Genomic DNA, 22,996 nt, shown 5'->3' on the forward strand with positions numbered 1-22,996 from the left:
AGCTCCCACTCATTTATTACTCCTGATATCAGCCACTTATCTGCCACTTCTCTAATCTTTGCCCTGCAAATAGACATGACCTCTGGTCCAGTAAGTTAAATGGAGACTTAAACATGGTACCTGCTGGGAACTGACTGAAAAAGAGAGGACAGAAACGCCAGGAGCTCAAGTCGATCCTGGATTCTTTCCCAACTTTTCTGGGCCACTGCTTCCATGGGTGGAGACAGAAATCAAGGGGACCCAGCCCCCTCCTTGCTAACATTTCCCCGTTTCTCCTTCCTCCCCTGCCCCCGTTAGAGTCAGGAGATCAATAAAACCAGCGTTGAGAGCGGAAGGAACCGATCTTCATGCTGGTATCAAATGCCACATCTCTGCAGCACGTGGAGAAGGGCCAGCAAGCAGTGAGTGACCTGGTTAGACGTTCCAAAAACACCGAATTGATATTATTGGCCTCATCAGCATTGTCCCTCCTAGAGGTTGCTCCTCATTAGCCCAAGAGAGGTTAAAGAAAAGAACTGTGACTGTTGCCTTCAATGCAGAGGGATTGGCCAAGAAAAAAGCAGAGACACGGAATGATGGATGCCACCGATCCGGTGCTCTGTTGGTGCCAGGCCCCGTGCTCAGTTCCTGCGGGGGCAGTGTCTCATTTCATCCTCGCAACAACACTTGGAAGACAATCTGATTATTCCCATTCTGTAGATGGGGATAACTGAGGCTTGACGTTAGGAAGCTTGTCCTCATTTGCGCAGCTGGTCATTCATGCAGACGTCTGTCCAGCCCTTCCCCAGTCCCCCAGATCCCGAAATGAAGGCTAACTCTGAGTCTCCATCATGTCATGCTCCCGCTCTCCAGCAGCAGAATGAAGGAGGAGGTGCAAAGAGGTCATCTAATCCAGCCCCTCCTTTCTCCAGTGAGGACACTGATTTCAGAGATGGAAAGTGACTTGCCCAAGGTCACACAGCAGAGCTATGACTAGTGCACCTGATTCTGGACTGTCAGCCCCAGGCTCTTTGCAAAGATGAAACCCACTTGTGTGCCTGCCTGCATCACTCCCTTGACATTAGCAGGAAATATCCAACTCCTCAATGACATGGAACTAAAAGGGCCGGGAAGATGGGAAGACAGAATTTTTACATAATATAAGTGAAGGCCAGAAATTATTTTTTCAACAAGCCAAGCTTTAGGAGCACCTAATAAATATAAAGCATGTGTGTGTGTGTGTTTCTTTTGTTACCTTCATGTAGCTACAGATAAACTTAATCTCATAAGTAAAATGAGGTAGATAAGATTTTTTCAAAATTAGTAAAAACTTCACCTACCCATAGACATACACTGGCTTACACTGGCTTCAAAATTTATTTTTATCACCCAACCTGCTTTTTACAGTATTAAATCAAGGGGTTTTATTTCTTGGATTCCCTAGTTTAAATTAAACACAAACTAAAGCAAAAGCACTTCTGAATGGGATGTTCTTACCTGGGAGTAAAACGCTGATGTTTTAGAAAGAAGGAATAATGACGTGATCATTTGCTGAGTATCTATTCCAGACCCGAGATGCCACAGACACGACCTCATTTAATACTCCGGAAACTCTTGCAAGGTGCCATTACCTCCATTTGACAGATGGAGAAACTGAAAGACTAACCAGCTCTCACGAAGGCCAAGCAGCAAATAAGTGGCCACCTCAGTTGCTGATATGTACGTAAGACACCTCCTCGCGTCCCTGCGGGAGGATTGTCAGGGCCATTTAGTAATGACAAAGTCGCGGTGATAACATAGGAGTCACATACCGAGTGTTTGTCGTGTCTCGAGTGCTGTGCTGAGCGCATTTCAGACATCATCCTCCTCGATCCTCGCAGCAAATCCAGGAGGGAAGTATAATTATTAGCTCCATTTTGTCCATCTATTTATTTATTTATTTGGCCACCTTGGGGCACATGGAATTCACCAGCCAGAGATCAGATTCGCACCGCAGTCATGACCTAAGCCGCGGCTGTGGCAACACTGGGTCCTTAAGCCACTGTGTCGGGCCAGGGATCGAACCGGTGTCCCAGTGCTCCCAAGCCACCGCCAGTCTCGTTGCACCACGGCGGCACCTCCAAGCTCCATTTTAGAGATAAGAAAAGAAAAGCACAGAGAGGGTAGCTGACGTCTCCAGCATCACACAGCTAGTGACTGATAGAGCCAGGAGTCAAACCTAGTAGGGACGGCGCTCGCCCTACACTCCGAAGATGCTATATTGTCTTTGCAGTAAGAAAAAAATGCAGTTCCGCATGGATAAGTATGGTGTCCCTGAAATACGGCTTTATATGTTTTTTAGGTCAAAAAAATCCAGAAGGATGGAAGGGGGAAAAAAAGCTAAACATAAGAAATGGAATCGAGAATCTAGAGAAATCATATCACAGGTAGCACTTATTTCAGCCAATGCTAATATGGTTTCGATGGGAAACAATTACCCCAGTTGTTATTTCACTGAGGAATCAGACGAATGTTTACTCTTCAACACGTATTTTATTATGTATTTCCTTCCCCAAGACAGGGCACCCAGAGAGCTTCTTGCCAAAAAAAATTGAATTTATTTACAACTATGGATAAGGGACTTTCGATTGTCCTCAATCCGTTTATTACCCAGTCAAACCCCTCTTTTGAGGGAAGGACACTTGACCCTTGTCCCCTGCCTTAAAGGTACCTAGATTTTCTGCGCAGCTCGAGGTGGAGTTGGCAAAGTTTCTTCCACCGGGTCTGGGAGGGTTTCCTTCGCACTGTTTTCTTCCCTCGTGTTTTCCCGGAGGCTTCCAGAATGCTCTCTGAATGCTATCCTCCACCTCCCTCTTGATGCTTCAGGGCACAGGCATATTGGGCTGCAGGGACATCCGACCTTTTCCTTGGCTGCTCTGTTTATCTGACTCATAAATAATTCTCCAGGTCACCCTTCACCGGTGTGAGCATCTCGTCCTCGTAAATGCCATTTCTTCCCCATGGATGAGGGTCATCCAGGAAGTAGAAGGTCAGACAGGGAAAGGGGGGATTTTAGCGCCTGCCTGATGCCCGGCACTTTACGGATATTCTCTCTTTCAATGGCCATAAAAACCCGAAGCAGTTGGCATTACTGCCTCCATTTTCTGGATGAGGAAACCAAGGCTGCAAGATGAGTTTAATGTGAATAATTACAGCTAGTGTCTATTAGGGTCTTGCCTCAACTGCTCTACAGCCATGAGTTCACTTAATTCTACCATAACCCTGAGCCACAAGCATACTCCTGGTCGCTGTTTTATCGTCGAGAAAACTGCAGAGACGTTAAGCCATGTCTCCAAAGTCGAACCGCTGTGAAGCAGTTTGACACCAGAAAGTATGATTTTTGAGGCTGCATTCTTAAAGACAAAATGAACTACCAATTTTCCCAACAAATCAAAGAGTAGGGTTCTCAGACGGCTGCTTTAGAGGTATAAATGGAAGGGGACTAGCTCTGGGCAATTGCCAGTCTTGGGAGTTCGGGTCAAACAGGACGAACAGGAGGATTGGTTTTGCTGCTTCCAGCAGAACGAGCTTGGGCCAGACACCTCAGGGCCTAATCACACCTGCCTTCCAGGCAAAGCTGCACAGAACACCAGAGAACTTAGGAAACGGAAAATCACAACTGTAATTGAGGTCCAAGTCGTGGTAGAACTACAAGAAACGGAACGAAAACCCGGCTTCTAAAGAGGAATCAGCCTGCAGTGTAGACCCACAGTTTAATGGAAAGAGTGTCTCTTTTAAATTTCTCACCCAAACAGCTACTTTTCTTTTTTTCTTTTCTTTTTGTTTTTTAGGGCCAAACCTGCGGCTTATGGAATTTCCCAGGCTAGGGGTGAAATCAGGGTTGCAGCTGCTGGCCTACACCACAGCCACAGCAACACCGGATCCGAGCCGCATGTGTGACCTAGACCACAGCTCACGGCAACGCAGGATCCTTAACCCACTGTGTGAGGCCAGGGATCAAACCCCCAACTTCACTGTTCCTAATTGGATTCATTTCCACTGCACCACGACGGGAACTCCCAACACAGCTACTTTTGATTTAGAACAAAAATTTTAAAATGCTTACCAACAATCCAGCAAGTTACTTTCATGTATTTTTCTTTCATTAGAAAAATAGTACTTGGAATTCCCGTCATGGCGCAGTGGTTAACAAATCAAACTAGGAACCATGAGGTTGCAGGTTCGGTCCCTGCCCTTGCTCAGTGGGTTAACGATCCGGTGTTGCCGTGAGCTGTGGTGTAGGTTGCAGATGCGGCTCGGATCCTGCGTTGCTGTGGCTCTGGTGTAGGCCAGTGGCTACAGCTCCGATTCGACCCCTAGCCTGGGAACCTCCATATGCCGCGGGAACGGCCCAAAGAAATAGCAAAAAGACAAAAAAAAAAAAAAAAAAAAAGAAAGAAAAAAAAAAGAAAAATATTACTTGGAATTTCTGTCATGGCGCAGTGGTTAATGAATTGAACTAGGAACCATGAGTTTGCTGGTTCGATCCCTGGCCTCTCTCAGTGGGTTAAGGATCCAGCGTTGCCGTGAGCTGTGGTGTAGGTCGCAGACGCGGCTTGGATCTGGCAGTGCTGTGGCTCTGGTGTAGGCCGGCAGCTGCAGCTCTGATTGGACCCCTAGCCTGGGAACCTCCATATGCCACGGGTATGGCCCTAGAAAAGACAGAAAGACAAAAAAGGAAAAAAAAGAAAGAAAAATATGACTTGAATTTTTTTCAGTGAAGATAGCACATAACTGTACACAATGTAACTTTCCACCTGTTGTGCAGGAGAGGTTTTTAAGGACTGTGTCCTACAGATATGGTCCAGCACTTGCTGGTGTCTCAGGAACACATCTCCGACGTTCTTTCATGTCCGGAGGTGTGGCTCTCCCTCCTGTTTAATAGTCAAAGAGGTCCTCTCTTGTTGAGGTTGCATCACATGTTTTTTGTTCCCCTATTGATGGACACACAGCACGATTCTTACTAACTTTAGTTAGTACAGCTGCAAAAGCACGTGTGTTCCTGTGCATATTCTTATATAATTGTTTTTCATAAATTGATTTCAATGAAATAAAAATGCCAACTTTTGGGTGAAGTATAGTCGATTTACAATGTTGTGTTAGTTTCAAATGTTTGGCAAAGTGATTCTGCATTATATATGTATATTGTATACCATCGAGCATACTGTATAAGGTACTAATAGTATGTAATATACACTATATGTATAGATCTATGTCTGTACCGATATATAGATTCTTTTCCATTGTCGGTATTGATAAGACACTGAGGAGTTCCTGCTGTGGTGCGGTGGGTTAAGAGTATGACTGCAGTGCCTCAGGTCTCTGTGGAGCCGTGGATTCAACCCCTGGCCTCATGCAGTGGCTGAAAGGATTGGCATGGCCGAAGGTCACACCTGTAGCTGAGATCCACTCCCTGGCCCAGGGACTTCCATGCGCCATGAGTGTGACCACTAAAAATAATATTTAAATGTAGCTCCCTCTGCTATTCAGTAAGACCTTCTTATTTATGTATTTTATGTATTTTATGTATAGTAGTGTGTGTCTATGAATCCCAAACTCCTTCTTTATCCCTCCGTCCACTTTTCCCTTCTGGTAACTGTAAGTTTGTTTTCTATGTCTATGAGTCTGATTCTGCTTTGTAAGTAATTTCATTCGTACCCTTTTTTAGATTCCCCATATGTGATGTCATATGATGTTTGTCTTTCTCTGTCTGACTAATTTCACCCGATATGATGACCTCTGGGTCCATCCATGTTGCTGCAAATGCCATGGTTTCATGCTTTTTTTGTGGCCGAGTAGTATTCCATCGTGCATATGTACCACATCTTTGTCCATTCCTCTGTCCATGGACGTTTAAATTGTGTCTGTGTCTTGGCTGTTGTGCATACTGCTGCTATGAGCATTGGGGTGCATGCATCTTTTCAAATTAGAGTTTTTGTCCTTTCTGGATATATGCCCAGGGGTAGGGTTGGTGGATCAATGCCAACTTTTTGTTTGACTTATAAGAAAAACAATTCAGTGATTTTGATAAGTGTGTAATTTTCATACCTGAATAAAAAGTTTCACCATATTTTAAAGATCTCCTCCAGGGGAGGGACCCCTACACCACGCCTCTGCTTCCCCCAACCCTAAATTCATTCCTTCCTCTCCCCCCCCCTCAAAAAAGTCCCCCTCAGAACCCTGCCTTTGATGTAGCAGGACCATCCACACAATAGTCAGGTCATTAGCTTTGTCTTTAGAACCGGCTCTTTTGACTCGGTCTACCTACTTATTCATAGCAAAAACTGATTTGACCAAAAAAAGGGGGGAAAATATGTTTTAAATGATGAACACCTCCTCATTTTGCCGTGGGGTTCGTGGTGAGGCGTCTGTGGCAGTGCCTACGTGATTTAGGCCAGGCATTAACCCCATTTTCTTTGTGTTCTCTTAGTGGTCTTGCAGACCAGAGTGAAGTGGGCAGAACAAAGTGGGATCCCCATTGTCACCTCCCGAAAAGCCCCAGGACTGCTCCCAAAGTCACCTTTACCTCTTCACTAAAACCCAGCATGGAAACCCATCGTCTCTAGTATCCCAAAGATTTATTCTATTCTCTTCCTCCTCCTTTTTTAAGATGAGTGACCGAAACATCCACCTGAGGCCCCCAGCGTGGATCATTAGACCCCAAAGCTCTTCTGAGTGTGAAGCAGACCTGAGAGTGACTCTCTTAAATCAATTCTGCTATTTCTGGTTCTAAGCTGCAACTTGTCAGATTGCTTGTGACTCTTGGGGGCACTTTGGCATCTGAATAAATGCAGCTCTGTGCTCTCAAATCTGCCTGGCATTAACAGGAAGACTATATGGAAATTCATAATAATATTGTGTGTCAGATACACTTCAACTAAAAAAAAATTGCTTCGTAGAGTTACCTTGTGGCACAGTGGGTTAAGTATCTGGTGGTGTCACTGCTGTGGCTGGATCAGTGCTTTGGCGTGGGCTTGACCTCTGGCCTGGGAACTTACACAGAGTGCGGGCATGGCCAAAAAAACCTGCTTACTACCTTACATATATATACACGTGTGTGCGTGTGTCTACATGTATGTGTGTGTACATATATGTATGTAAGTGTGTGTGTTTATCTTATCTATTTATCCATCTAGCTATATTTGGATTTGCATGCTTATTTTTCTTTGTGGTTCCTTCCCCACCTCAGCAACCAGTCTCACGGCAGCTGGGAACCGACAATCCTTTTTGGAAAACTAAGCAAATCTTTCAAAACAGTCTTCAAGTCTTGTAACAGCACGTTTGTGCTGCTACAGCTAAAGACCTGTCAGGCCTCCAGCGTGCACCTTGATTTCAGCTCAGCAAACGGAGCAAAATATCCATTTTGTGCATGAAATTGCCTGTGTTCTGCCTGGGAATCTACTTCTCAGCACCCTCTGCACTTAGCAGGCCGCACTTGGCTTTTCCTTGCGTTGGGAAATTGGGTCCCTTCTTGCCTGATGCTGGAAAAGCCATCCCCAGGGAAACAGAATTCAAAGTGAGAACCATGCATTCTTACTTAGAACATTTTTCCTCCAAAAAAAAGTTGTTTGTTTGTTTGTTTGTTTTCCTTGAGAGAGCCCACAGGTGGAGGGGGCATGATCAAATGTTCATGCTCACCCAGTACTCTGGAAAGTCTAAATTGCTCAGAACCCTGACACTATGAACTTATTTCATGCGAACAAACAAACCAGGAACAAGAAAGACAACCAAAACAGCCCTTTCTGTGCAATTTGGAATAGTATGAAGAGCCTCCAGATACTCTAAGTTCAATTATTGGGATCAATCCTAAGGGAATAAGCCCTTATCCACATTTCCAAGCACATACAAGGATTGTCATCAAAACATAGTGGGGGAAAAAAAACTGGAAGCAAACAGTTTCAAATAATAGGAAAATAGTTACGTAAAGGTGGCCCATCAACTAGATGCAACATTGTGCAGCTATTCATTTGAACTCAAAAAAAGGAGTTGACAAAAATGTCATGGCAGATGTTTTTAAAGCAGGTTTTATTGAGGTATACCAGAGACAGAGACAGCAGCGTCACTCATAAGCACACAGGTCTATGAACACACACGTATCATTGGCCCCTGGATGGGAAGAACATTCCTAGCATCTCAAAGCTCTCCCCAAACCCTCTTCCAGTGATGACTTCTTCCCCGTGTAACCCCTTCTAACACTTCGGACCAGTTTTTCCTGGTTTTGAACTTGAAACATAGAGTCATCCCCTGTGTATTCTTCTGCCCCTGGCTTCTTCCGCTGAATATTTTGTTTATAAGATTCATCCATGTTGTTGTACAGAGTTGTAGGTTCCTTGTCCTCACGCCGTCGTGTTAATATACTACAATTCTTTATCCACTGAAGTCTGGACACGTGCTCGGGGTTTCCAGTTCTGTCCATCCTGCATCGTGTGGTCCTAAGTCTTGGATGGGCTCCCATTGGTGATCACAGGCACACACGTCTGTTAGGTATGTACCTAGAAGTAGAACTGCTGGGTCCAGATTGGCTCAACGTCTCTTCGGCGTTGGCAGAGACCACCCAACGCTTTTGATAGCATTATCCTCATTTTGATTTTTCACCATAGCGTGCAGGAGCACCAGTTGCTTCAAAGAGGCAGCAACTTAGTGTTGTGGGTCACATTTTTTTTTAATTTTGAAAACATGTAGCCAAATTAAAATGCAAGATAATCACAGGTGTTATATATTTATATAAATCCTATATACTTGCTACACATACACACACACACACACACACACACACGGAAAAAAGCGTAGGAAGGAAATAATCCAACCTGCTGAGAGTCAGTCATATTTTGTGGATGATGGGGTTGTGTTTTAATATTTTTCCTACCATTTTTCTTTGACATTTTCTTCTTCTTTGTAATGAAGAAGTACTTATTATGGGCAGACCTCAGAGTATGGCAGGTTTTATTCCAGGCCACCACAGTAAAGTTTTTCACATGACTGTTTTCCTTTGCCAGTACATATAAAACTTCTGTTCCAATGTACAGCAGAAGGAATAGAGTCGATATTTGATACCAACTTTACATGGAGTGTAATCTCTTAAAACATAACATCACTGTTAGACACCTGCATGTATTATAAGTCAACTGCACTTCCATTAAAAAGCCTTAAAAACTTTAAAAAAAAAAGTTCCATTTACACTTTACTATAGCTTGTGAAGTATGCAACAGCGTTATGTCTAAACCACCATTAAGGTACATACCTTAATTTTAAAAATGCTTTACTGTTCAAAGAAGATGCTTGACGTCATCTGAAATCAGATGCCAAGGAAACCACCCCCTCCTTTTCCCTGCCGATCCGTTCATCATAACCGCAGTGAAACATTAGCAACAACAGTAACGAAAGCTTCAATTCAAGGAATAATCAATCATGACTCCATTTAGCAGGAGAAACCGTAAAACAGAGAGATGCACACGCTCTTGAACCATGAGTCAGAGAGGACGCAGAAAGGCCAAGGTGTTTTTAAGAAACTTCGCAAAGAGAGGTACCCACACAACACGCTCTTCCCGGCAAGAAAAAATCTCGGTGAAAGCCTCTCTCGCTCCTGCAGGTAACATCCGACGAGGGTCTCATTTCCTTGCTCGATAGCATCGTCATTAAACACTCACCCATCACAAGCAACATGTTCATCATTTTAACATTCCTCCCAAGACGGGGTCTGAAGTATGGATTGTGAAAACATAGACCCCGTGGCTTGGAGGGGGCGGAGGGAGATCTGTCAGTGTTCTAGAAGATCGATGTGGAATACCACGTGTAGCTTTCGGATACCAGAGGGGTTTTAACTAAGGCCATCTTCACGCCTGAAACAAACAGGTGTAACGGGGCAGCGAACAGCTCTCTTTCATGCTACAAGGCTGGGGGAAGCACACAGAAGGTCTTCAGAAAAGGCGCAGGCGCTTAGCTCGGAGAGCTGGTCCTGCGGCCGGAGGGCAGCGCTTTCCTCCCCCCATCTCTTCTCAACCTCAGGGAATCACAGAATGTACAGTATTTGTCAGAACGGATGTGGGGTTAAATCTGGCTATTGCCTCTTCCTAGCTATTTAATTTTGGCCAAACCACTTAATATTTTCTGAGCCTCAGCCATCTGGGTGATGGTAATACCACTTCTACGTTATAGGAAGTATTAAATTGAAATAATGTACATAAAGCACCAGATAGAAGGTAACAACCATTTTAATTGAGGTAGTAATATTCGTAATAGAGTTTGGCCTTCCTCCCAGGATAAAAAAAAAAAAAAAAAATTACTGGTGGTGGGACAGGCCCTGAGAGTTTTCAAGGATAGAGAATTCCTTCCTCCACTGGTCTGCTGGATGACCACTTTTTTGATCTCCAGAGGCCTCTGTGCTGGTGGGGATACCAGCAGGTCGAACCTAAGTAACTTGAACACCGTGGACATTTGGGGCCAGATAATTATTTGTTTTGCGAGCTGTCTTGTGCGTCGTAGGGTGGCGAGCAGCATCCCTGGCTTTGACCCACTAAATGCCAGCAGTACACCCACCCCACCCTGGTTGTGACAACCAGTAATGGCCCCAGGCATTATCAGATGTCCCCTCGGGGGGCACAGCGACCTTTGGTTGAGGGTCGCCTGGTGAGTCAATGAATAAAATGCAGTAAGGAGGGTCAGAGACGTGCCCAGATCACCTGGCCAGCTAAGATCAGAAGTCAGGGAGTGAGTTTCCTAAACCTCACACTTAAATACCGAAGCTATACCGTCTCCTAGGCCCAGAATATAAAGTTAAGAAAGCTCTGGCTTTGGGGGAATTTGAGGGGGTAGAAGGAGCCTTTGCAGGAAAAACTCTGCTGTGACCAAGGGACCTAATAAGCCATCTGACAACCTGGCCACCTGTGACAGTTCCCGGTAAATATTTTCCTTCGAGAAGCTCTCTCTCATTCCAGCAACACTGCCATCTCCCTTGGTCCCTTCGTGGTACTTAAGAAAAATATGACATTTGGCCCCACACCATTATCTCCTCTTTATGAACAAGACTTGGCAAAGGATGTCTTTTGGCTTAAAAAAAAAGTCAAGTCTACTTTCAAAGATGGAGACTTGTCTCCACCGAGGAATCCGAATGACTGTATTGTAGGCTTAAAAGGCAAATTAAATGAAACCACTTGATTATGCTCAGATATGTGTCTGGTATCCCAAGGGGACAGATTTCACTGACATAAGTGACCCTGGGGGTGACTTGTTCAATGTAGTTCCTCTTGCTCCTAGAATCCCACCTCTGTAGTTGAGCTGGATCCGTCCTAGGCATCTGGGCAAGCCCGGTATTACATTGGTGGTGCGTTGCTTTAATGACCCAGCCACAAGGTGCATTCATGTTCCTCTCAACTAATCTTTGCCATAGCTCCTTAGACATGTTATTGCTGTCGCTGCTTTTACGTGTGTGGAAACCGAGGCTCAGGGAGATGGACATCCATTAGTCAACATCTGGCCGAGACTGGGCTTCACTTCCGGTTCTTTGGTTCCAAAAAGTGGCAGGCGTCTGGTTGCAAGCAGGCCCTGGGGAAGGGGGAGTCTGGCTTTGGAGCCCATCCCTGTCTCTTCTCCCCATCATAGCTGGGCCTCCAGAAGACCCAGGAGCAGTCTCCAAGGGGCAGCGCTCAAGTTGCTGGATACACCTAGGGCCGTGTGGAGGTGGGTCTGTCTGCGATGCCACAGAGCCCAGGGCAGTGCCAACACACGTGCGTGCTTGTGGGCACATACAAAATGCATGAAAACATGAATGCCGGGACATCACCCTAACACAGGTCAACACGTTGTCAAAGCTGGGAGGCGGGGGGAAGGGACTGGCCTCAGACAGAGTCCCCAGTTGGCTCGACTTGTGTCTTTATTGTCCCAGTCTACCTTCAGCGCCCACCTCCTCACCCACCCTTCCTACGTTTGCACATGTTTGGTGTGCTCATTTTAGGACTGCTTCTCCATGTACCACCTCCTGCTTATCTGCATCTTTTTGTGCCTCAGACTCTTCTCATCTGTAGTGTATGAGGCTCTGCTCCAAGAACACCAGTGGAATAGAAGAGCGATAAGGTCAGAGGTTTCATACTCCTGGGTCCTCGGCCCCCAGCTGGGTCCTCGGCACATAGAAGGGGAGGGGAGGGAAAAGCAGAGGCTGAGGCAGATCCCCAAGGCCGGAACGCAAGGCCTGCCACCCACTGACCATGTGACCGTTAACACGTTCCGCTGTCTGTAGTAGAATGAGGGTCCCCCAAAGACGGCCACCCCCTAATCCCCAGACCCTGTGAATTCACCTCTTCATTGGCAAGAGAGGACTCAGGGTGCAGACAGACTTAAGGGTGCTGACCAGCTGACCTGACAATAGAGAGTCTGTTCTGGATTCTCTAATCCCAAGGGCCCCTTAAAACTGGAAGCAGGATGCAGAAAAGGAGTCAGTGCCAAAGTGATGCTGTATGAAAAATCCTGGACCCTCTGCTGGAGGGTTTGAAGATGGAAGGGGCCAAAGCCAAGAAATGCAGGTGGCCTCCAGAGGCCAAAAAATGAAGAACGTGGATCCCTGGATAGACCCTTCAGAAAGGAGGGCACCTGCCAATACCTTGATTTTAGGCCAGCAAGACCCACGTGGGGGCTTCTGACCTCCAGAACCTTAAGAGAACACTTTTGTGTTGTTTTAAACCACTGAATGCAGAGGAATTTCCTATAGTGGCATTAGATGTCAGTGTACTGGCAATGGCTTGATTTCACCATCTTGAAAATGGGGTCAGCTACTGCATAGACCTCGTGGTATTGCTGCATAGACTAAACGTGATTATATGCGCAGTTCGTGGAGGGCAACCTGGCTGGCACCGTCCGTTTCCCTGCTTTTATCACATGTGCAGAAACAGTTTTTGAACGAATGAATGGCTGGAAGAATGAACAAAGGTGTTTGAAGCAAGAAACCCAGAAAGGGAGAAGGATGAGAGTATTTGCAGGTGTAAGGATGAGTGTGTAAACAGATAGTTCTTTGTCCATTGCCGTTCTCCATGAAGCTTAAAGACTGCGGTAACCAGGCCCTTCCTTGGTTTGTTTCTGTGTGGCTAGCCATCCTTCTCCATGCCACCCCACTGATTCTCTCCAGAAACGGATGGCTGCAAAGCCTCTTGGATCCCTCAGTCCAGAAACAAATGATAATAATACAACAATGAAAATAAACGATACCCCTGAGAACAGTGGATGGTAGGAATTGGCGGATTGACCACAAGGTAAAGGGATGGTGTCGCCGCCATGATAATGCCTCAAAGTCATTTGTTTTCACACCCGTCATTAAACAAAAACAAAAACAGGGAGTTCCCTTCGTGGCTCAGTGGTTAATGAACCCGACTAGGATCCTTGAGGATGTGGGTTTGATCCCTGGCCTCGCTCAGTGGGTGAAGGATCCATCGTTGCTGTGAGCTGTGGTGTAGGTTGAGAATGCGTCTTGGACCCTGCATTGCTGGGGTTGTGGTGTAGGCCACAGGCTGTAGCTCTGAGTCAACCCCTAGCCTGGGAACTTCCATATGCTGCAGGTACAGCCCTAAGAAAAAAACAAAGCAAAAGCAGAAGCAAAACCACCGTTGTGTTGGGATATAGTTGACCTGCAGGGCTGTGTTAGTTTCAGGTGTATATCAAAGTCAATCGCTTATGCAGATACACCTATCCGTTCTTTTTCAGATTCTTTTCCCATAGGGGCCACCGCAGAGCAGGGAGCAGATTCCCGGGGCTATACAGTAGGTCCCTGTGACGTAGCGATTTGAAGCGCATGGTGCTGTGTGTGTGAATCCCACCCTCCCAATTTCTCCTTCCCCCATCACACCCTTCATTCCTGTCTGTGGGAAACAGTCCACCCTGAAGAAACCTTGTCTCCACCAAGATGTTTTTTTCCCTTCTTCTTCCTCCTTTTTATTTTTTTTTTCCTCTTTGCCGTTCCCCTGTCCCAGGCTATCCGACATCTAACCTACAACAGAACAGCCCGCTCTGTCTTCACTCCCCAGCATTTTCTAAATATTCGCATTCCTCAGATGCCAGCTCCTTCCTTATTTTCTCAATTCTGTATTTGTTTATCCTCAAAAGCTCCTTTGTAGCTGCCCACAGGGATCTGGGAAAATGTGGAGGCCAGGCCTCTTCCCTTGGGCGGCCCCGGGCCCACCCAGGGCCCCATTTTCCATTTCACCACCTCTGGCACTTTCCTGAGAACATAGCTGACTGTGAGGCCCCTGTGGGCCGAGCAGCTGACCCAGCCCTGCAAACGCAGATGGGCCTTGAAGGAGCTGGGTCCTGGTGAGGGCAGGTTCGCTGTAACCTTGGGGGAGGATTTTTAAACCAGTGGTTCACGTTTTGCAAGTAGGAGCTCCACCGTTCCGCCTGAGCCCCCTCAGATAGACCTCAGAGTCCAGAGTATTTAAAAACCAGGGATCGGAGTTCCTGTTGTGGCTCAGCCGGTTAAGAACCCAGCTAGTATCCATGAGGACGCAGGTTTGATCCCTGGCCTTACTCAGTGGGTTAAGGATATGGCATTGCCGTGAGCCGTGGTATAGGTCGAAGATGTGGCTCCGATCTGGTGTGTCTGTGGCTGTGGTATAGGCCGGCAACTGCATCTCCGATTCAACCCCTAGCCTGGGAACTTCCCTAAGTCACGGGTTTGGCCCCAAAGAGAAAACAAACAAAACTAGGGATCATATCATGGTCAGTGTGCCCTGACTGAGCACCCATGAGGGTTGCAGGCCTTCACCGCAGATTGTAAGGTAATGAGAAACCACCCCACCCTCTCCCCTGCTGCTGCAGCCCCACCTTGCCCTCTGCGGGGACTGGCAAGCCCTGTGGAAGGCAAGCCAGGGAGAGGGTTGGAAGTTAGCGAGCTGTGGCCTGGCATGCCTGCCAAGGCCAGCCCCAGAGGGGGAGAAGGAACTCTTATTTCTTTGGTCACCCAGAGGTAGTTCTCTCCAGGACGGGCTACAGCCAGACTTACCAGTCCTGGAGTCTAGAATCATTTCTTCTTTGGGGAGAAAGTCGTTTCCTTGCTTCACCCTCCTGACTGCCTCCTCACTGCTCAGAGTTCCTCAGAACCTTCTGGAATCCTGCTCTGACCTGCTTCTTTGCCCTGCCCTCCTCCTCACCCACATCTGCCTTTCGGCTGCCCAGCATTGTCAGTGCCTCCTCTCCGCTCTCCGTGCTGCCCAGACTTCAGTGCCTTTGTAAAAACACCCTTCCCTGCCTGGGTAATTCTCAGTCACCCTTCAAGCCTCAGTGTGGCGGTCTCTTCTCCAGCTCCATTAGAGGGTGGTCCTTACTGATTGACAGGTGGGGCACGGAAGGTCCCAGGGTTTCCACATGTTCACCATCCCCAGCATTTTGCACCTGCTGAGCCATTTACTCTTCCCTACCACACTGTGAATGCAGGACTGCCGACTCATTTTACAGATTGCGGAACTGAGGCCAGCAGGCTTAAGCGACTTGCCCAAGGTGGCAACGCCGACAGGAGGCAGCACTGGGACAAGCAGCCCAGCTCTGGGGTGGCATGGGCTCTGTGCTTGGCCCGCACCAGCTTCTCTGTAGCTCTGTGACCTTGGATGGGTTATTTAGCTATCTCTGAAGTGAAGTTGTTTCCTCTAAAAAATAGGGGTTTACAAAGAGCACTGCCTTGAAAAGGGAATCACAGTCTGGATAGCTGTAATTACAGTGTTTCCTACCCATCTACCGTGGAGTAAAATCTCAGTTAAGATCTGGTAACTATGTTATTGCCACTAATTATCCTTAGTGTGGCTTCCGTCACGGCTCTGATGACACCGGACCTCATCGTAGCCTGAATCCCCACACTGGGAGGGAAACTGAGGTGGGGCCCAACGCGGGGCTGAGCAGACGTGGGAATTTAGCAGCCGAGGAACAAATGATTGCATCTAGTCTAACACCCTTACCCAGCAGGTACATCTTGCGCATTTAATGAATATTAATAATTATCACCATCCAAACAGTGTCACTGGCGTTGTTTTCTTGGACAGTGTAACAGCTCCCTCTCCCGCGGGGGGACTTCTCCTTTGTCATTTGTGTTTAATGAGAGACAGTCACAGCCTCCTGGTGGATTCAGAAGACATACTGCAGGCTCTGCAGCCGTAGGCCCTGGGGAGTGATAGCAGGGCTCTTAAGCCATATCACCCGATGAACTGGGTTCCTTTGGTTGTTCGGAATCATGGTGCGGACGGTGGAAAAGTCACCCGAGGTAAAAGCCAAAACAGCCCAATCATTTACCCGCTATGAGAATCACTGACCACAGGGCCAGGGTCAATATTAGGGCAAGTTACATATCAATGGGGGGTCACTAGTCTCTCTTCTCCCCAGTTCCGGGAGAGCAGATTGGCCCTGGGCCAGCCCTCGGGAGCGGGGAGCCGGCCGTGTGGACTCTAACCGAGAAAAACAAGATGCTAGGAGGTTTTATGCTCCTAGAGCTTAAAGGTCAAACCGAGCTGTGGTCGCCATGTCCAGATGCTTTCCGGATGTGCTGTCCACAGAGAAGAACAGCCTGCGGGAAGGAACCCGGAGGCCCCGAGCGCTCATGACAGCAGGGACAGAGGCGCACTTCCTGGATGTCCCCGGGGGCTCCGGAAAAGTGGCAGATACCACGTTTAGGGGCCGAGCCAGGGCCAGGGGAACTCGGGAGGAGTATTGCCGTTCTCGTTACTAGTTATGCTAGTGACTCTTCGTGGAGCACATCCAGGGGGACCAGAGACTGTGCTGGGTGATTTCAGTTGTGACATCACTTAGCCATCAGAACACCTCGGGGGCAGGGCAGCGGCGGGGGGGGGGGGGGGGGGCATTACCACAGTTACACAAATAACGAAGCTGGAAAGTTTGAATTGGCCAAGCTCATTGTCTAGTAGGTGGCAGGGGAGGGCTGGCTGACCCAGTGCAGCTTGCCTCCAAACTCAGCCTCGGATGGACACGGATACTTGCCCACCCCAAGCCCATCCGCTCCTTGGTCTGTAGTCAGAAGACCCTGATTTCATTCAGAGCAGCCACGTGCTCCCCCGACCCCACCCCACCCCCGGGAGATGCTGGCTCTCCCAGAACCCTTTGCAGCTGGGGAGACCACGGAACAGAACCGGCAGAGAAAGCCCACTGGAAGGGGGATACCCTTTTAGGCACGTGTTGACTTTCCTGGATAAAAAGGGGAAGGTCCCGTCTATGCCTCTTCCTCCTGCCTCAAGCACGTTCTTGAGCCTGGAGAGAAAGAGGGCCTCTTCTTAGTGTTTTCTTTTTTCCCCAGTTTTATTCAGGTATAATTGGCAAAAACAAATGTATGTATTTAAGGTGTGACGGGCGGGGGGGGGGATTAGACAGTGTATATATTGTGAAATGACCCCACCCTCAAGAACGAACACAACCACACCTCCCAGAGTTACGTGTGTGTGTGTGTGTGTGTGTGTGTGTGTGTGTGTGTGCGCGTGTGTGGTGAGAATACTGGAGATCTACTCTCTGCTCTTCACAAACGCCAGGTAGACAACGCTGTGCTATTTACCAGAGTCCCCAGGCTGCGTTTTAGAGCCCCTGAACTTCTTCGTCTGATAATTGAAAATGTGGACAATGGATGAATGGATAAAGAAAATTATGCACACGCACATACACAAGGGGAGTATTCTCCAGCCATGAAAAGGACATCCTGAAGTTGGAGACAGCATGGAAGAACCTCGGGGACGCTATGCTCAATAAGCCAGATGCAGAAAAACCAGCAGTGCGTCATCTCACGCACACGTGGAGAAGGAGAAGGAGGAAGCCTGCTTGGGCACAGAAGCCTTCGTGTGCTCAGGAAGGAGAGACAGAGGACCTCCCAGAGACCTCAGAAGGGGGGCCCTTGAAGTCACCTGCAGCCTGGCTGCTGGGGACTTCTCATTCACACACAGCCATGGGCTTCACCGGCCAGGGCTCCCATTGCCTCCAGCAGGGCAGGTGTACTGGAGGGCGTCTCCCTTCCTGCTTTCCGGGAAGGGAAAGAAGAAGCTAGAAAGGAAAGGGGAAACGGCCAAAAGGTCCAAACTCGCAATGACCTGTGGAACTTGGTAACCAACACACGTTCCGCAAGACTGGTTCGGCTGCCTGTTATTCTCCCTGGAGCTGGGGGAACTGGTTCTGCGCCCAGTGGCCAGCGGAGCCACTGGGAGGGTTTGAGCAATCTGCCCGACCCTCTCCTTGCACTTAGCATGTACGAATGAGCATTTAATAAGCAGCACCCAGGCAGGCAAACTGAAACAAAGCAACCTCGTCCCCACTTCACAAGCAAAGACACTCAGATGAAGATGTCAACAGCAGCAATAATGAGGGGCCACGCAGGCCTCATCGGAGTCAGGGGCACAGTTAGAACCCAGAGCTGCCTGAGGCCGGCAGGCCTTGTAATTAGCCACTGTGATGCGATGCTTCTGAGGCCCTCGCTGGTTGGAATAATTAACGCAGGTACAGTTCGTTTCGATGGGAGCCAAGGCTTGGGGATCTAGATGGATGAAGTGAGGTCCTGACACTCTTTTCTGCCACGTGCAAGTTTTGGGGTTGGGAGACTCTGCAAAGTTTAATAAGTGTTAAACTGGGGAGTCACATGGCTCTTGGAGTGTTCCTGAGACCTGTGCCAAGGACTTGGCCACCTGTGCGCCACATATTTTAATCCCATCCTTGGCCTTCCCCCAGCTAAGATGTGATGTTTATCTGGGGAGTAGCTGGGCCAAGGGTTCTGCAAGTGTCGGTTTCTGATCAGCAGCATCGGTATCACCAAGAAACGATAGAAATAGAAATGAAATTCTCGAGCCTCACCTCAGACCCATTGAATTAGAAACCTTGGGGGTAGCGCCTAGAAATCTGCATTTTGGAGTTCCCGTTGTGGCTCAGCGGTAATGAACCCAACTAGTATCCATGAGGATGTGAGTTCAATCCCTGCACCTGCTCATGGGTTAAGGTTCCCATGTGGCTGTGGCTATGGCATAGGCCAGCAGCTGTAGCTCTGCTTTGACTCCTAGCTTGGGAACTTCCATATGCTGTGGGTATGGCCCTAAAAAACACACACACATGCGCGCGCGCACACACACACACACACACACACACACACATGCACACAGAGAAAGAGAAGAAATCTTCATTTTGATAAGCCTTCCCTTGTATTCTGATAGACACTCAGGTTCAAGAAGCAGTCACTGGACGGGCCAAAGAGAGGGGGCCTCTTGCTAGCACGAGGCAGGAGTGCCGCGGAGCCTTCAGAGGTGTGCAATTCTGCAGCAGAGGCCTCCTCCTCTGGCCCTCGCTCAGTCCATACCCTCTCCCAGAAGTGCACCTGCTCGGGGACCTCGCTGTAGAGAACAGCTTTCTCCTCTGCATGTTTCGGGGCTCCTCACCTCTGTCCCCACTGCTAACACGGTACAAAATCTGCCTCCTTGTCCAGGAAGCCTTCCCAGACTGCTTTCTCTGCTCCACCAGCTGGAAATGGCCTGTGAGCTCTCCTTTTTTTTTTTTTTAAAGTCTTATTTGTGTGTAATTGATGTGCAAGGTTGTGGTCCTCTCTGCTGTACAACAAAGTGATTCAGTCCTACATACACACACCTCCGTTCTCTTCCGGACTCTTTCCCCACACAGACTGTCACGGACTATTGGGTAGAGGTCTCTGTGCTCGATAGCAGAAGCTGGTGACCCCTTGGGGACGTCGCCTGTGACAGGCACCAGGCTGTCCACAAGGACAGGCACACACTGCTTTGTACCTAGTATGTCTTCCATGTTATTCTTCTAATGTAGATTCAGTAGATAGTTTCTGGCAAGCATTTGAAGAACTTACCCAAGGTCACGTTTTCTTATTTTTACTCCCTCCCCTTCGTATGTCAAGAGGGGGCTTACTTTTTCCTCTCCTCCCCCCAACTTAAAAAGGCGTAATTGAGATGTCTCTTCAAGTTTGGTCCTCTTTCCCATGTGAGAAAGTCAATGATTAATAACTGGGTTGCTGGACTTTTAGACACCATGTTGTCTCATCATAATTTTTCCCCAGGTCAGCAGGTATTTACCAAAGCTCTGCTCTGCACTAATAGAGAAAGGCTGGAGAACATATAAAAACAAATTTCATAAAATGGGTCAGCTCTTCTGATGCTTATAACTTGGGCTGGAAGACGAGCTTCCAAAAACACAAACCACCCTGCTCTAGTTAGAGGCGGTTGTTCTGTATGATCCCGAGACGCCTTCCCCCGATCAGGTCCCACGTCCTGCGGAGGGTCAGGGAAGGGCAGACGTGTGTGCGCTGAGACGTCTGGGGAGGCTTGATTGAGAAGGCCAGTCTTGAGGACAAGAAAAAGGATACTCCTTGCAGTTGAATGCTACAATTTCTGCTGCATTTATTATCCACTTAGCCATCCCTGGAGACAACACTGACAAGAGCCCTGCCTTAGGGATCTTTCGGTTCGGGTTAGGGAACAGGTAATGTCAGTCCATAAGCTTTCCACGATTTGGAATATGCCGAAGAGAAACACACAAGGCTTGAGGATGTCACATCTAGCCAGGGCTGCCCAGGCATTGCTTCCTGGAGGAGGTGTTTTCCACATGAAGAGCTGAAAGCTGGGTTTTCCAGAGCAGAGAAGGAAGTATAGAAGGATGTGGAATCTATCCCAGGACAGGAGCAGGTGCCGACTCGAGGCACTCAAGAAATGTTCCTGACAGCCAGAAATTGGTGTATGAAGTGCAAAGCCATCAGAGTTTCAAGAGGTGATGCTCCGCTGGGAGCCTCAGCAGAGTCTCTGAAAGGACGTGCAAGACCCAGATTGCTGCGTCCACCGCAGAGTCTGATTCAATGGGGCTGGCTCAGGGCCCGAGCATTTGCAATGTCCAGCAAGCTCCCAGCTGCTCCTGAAGCAGCCGGCCTGGGAAGCGTGCTTTGAGAACCAGTCTCAGGGAATGAGGGTTGCCAATACCTAAGGAACTCACAGACCTGAGCTCTGCGAAGGGTCTGCTATTACTCCCATTTTACAGGTGAGGGAAACAATCAGTGAGACCGAACCCTTTACCCCAGATCCCAAAGGTGGAAGATGCTGGAGTTGATAATTCCCATGTTCTTTGCCCTCGAGCGCCTCTGTTTCTCAGGCCAGCTGTCACTTATGGAAGAGGGCGTGGCTGTATATGAAGACGCTTGCCTTGTGGTTGTTTACTCACTGACATTTTAGAAGGACTTGAAGGGGAGACAGAGAGAGGAGGCAGTGAGCAGTAGTCACCCCACTTCTGCCCCATCCCCTCTGCCCTGCACTGGGTCGAAATGAGGGTAGCATGCTCCCCTGGTCAGGCAAAGAAACGGATCCCCCAGCCTGTACACACTGTTTCAGATGCAAAGGATCACTACAATAAATGCCAGAAGGATCGATAACGTTGTACAAGATGATTATCAGCTATGGAATCTCTGTGAAAGGTTTCACAAACAGTCTGAGTTTCCCGAAGGAAAGGTCAAGTCACCACGTTGTGATACGCACTCACTAATTGTGCGTCTAGAGACACACACCCACTCTGTGCAGAGGTAAGTGTGTAGACCAGGTGACGATGTATTTCCAGATGCCAGTGAAGCTAAGATTCAACTTGCATGAGTTTGTGTCGAGAGAGACCCATGATCCTAGTTGATCTTGGGGGACAATATGCACCCACTGAGAAGCATACCAGAGAGTTAGTAAGAAGTGCCTGGTTTTATTTCATACCCACCGTAAACCCACGAGGGAGGTGCCACATTATCTCATGTGTTGTGAGGATTAGATCAGATCACAGATGAGAAGCCCAGGGCCCGGCACATACTGTACTTTCCATAAATAATAGCTGGGGATGTAATTATGACTCGTGGGCCCTCGACCTCCCGCTTCTCTCCCTGCCACTTAGGGGCCACGTCGACTTGGCACTTCTCTTTCTTTCTCTGTGTTTCAGGCCCTTCATCTGCAACGTGGAAAGAAAAGACGGCGAGGCTAGTTCGGAGCTTTCAAAGCCTTTCCGGTTTTGGCTAAAGAGTCTTGGGTTCAAACAACATTATCTGCGGCAATGGTTAACGGGAGTTTTTCTGTCTGTTTTGCATCAGCTCTTGGACTTTCTTATAGTCTCGGACTGTTTGACCTCAAGCCCTCAGAGTCTTAGTTTCCTTTTCTGAAAAAGGGAACTATTTATGGAATGGACCTCATGGAGGTGTGGCCATGAAGTGAAACGGTGCCTGCGGAGGGTTTTAGGTCACTGGAGGTGCCCAGTCTGCCTTGATTTTATCCTCCACCTCCAGTCTTGCCTGTTTGGGAAGATTTAGCTCTCGGCCTCTGCTGTGGCCCCAGATTCTTCTCAAAGGGAACGGGTCCTTGAAGTCAACTCGGAACCACTGGATGTGTGCTCTCTCATAGCTCTTTCTGTCTCCAGTGGTACAAGGGTCATGATTGGTAATCAGGCCCCAAGTACTCAGAGCTCTTGTCCGATGTAACGTTAGGTTCCAAGAAGCCAACAGATCAATGAGGTTCTCGATAGGCCCAATGCATTCTCACCCAAACTCTCTCCTACTCGTGTGCGTATTAGCCCTCGCAAAATGGGGGTGCTTTCAGGGGAGTGGGCTGGGGCAGGGGAGACAGAAGTTCCCAGCGTTCTTTGTACCAGCATTTTGAGAACCTGGAGGCAGAGGCATGTCTTTTTCCTGCCCCTGAAGCTCAATGTATTGAGCTGAGTCAAATTACTGTACATCCTGGCAGAGCTGTCACTGCCATTGATCAGTCCTGAAACTCCCCTCCACCTTGCATCACCGTTTGAAGAAAGAGCGTGTTCTCAGAAATACATGTGATCTGGGAATGACCCCTGGGCTGCATCCGGCCCACTTGGAGATAGAGGCATTCTGGGAGATTGGCAATCGATGGGCAGGAGACACACCTGAGCGCCGGGGGTGACAACTACCCTGGCTGTTCTCAATCAGTGCACGCTGGGCCAAGGGAGCCAGACGTGGGCATCAGTATGCCAG

At 48.2% G+C, this 22,996-nt stretch overlaps 1 protein-coding gene across 19 annotated transcripts in view; it reads left to right on the forward strand.

Annotated features, from left to right (window-relative positions):
- The window catches only part of LOC106510465 (uncharacterized), an 806,226-nt gene that overhangs the window by 516,490 nt on the left and 266,740 nt on the right, over window positions 1-22,996 (forward strand). For 2 of the 19 annotated variants that reach the window (XR_014805375.1, XR_014805376.1), the window contains exon 6: window positions 8,399-8,507. The exons of the other annotated variants lie outside the window; for them this stretch is intronic. The gene's annotated coding sequence lies outside the window, so the exon portion shown is untranslated. Of the gene's footprint in view, window positions 1-8,398; window positions 8,508-22,996 lie in introns of those variants that run through there. 19 annotated transcript variants of the gene reach the window in all.

This window comes from Sus scrofa, chromosome 6 (genome assembly GCF_054392235.1).
Source record: "Sus scrofa isolate SSC_HxYL_T2T_F1_AM1 chromosome 6, Sscrofa_HxYL_maternal_Yorkshire_Landrace_v2.0, whole genome shotgun sequence".
NCBI classification, from domain to species: Eukaryota; Metazoa; Chordata; class Mammalia; order Artiodactyla; family Suidae; genus Sus; species Sus scrofa.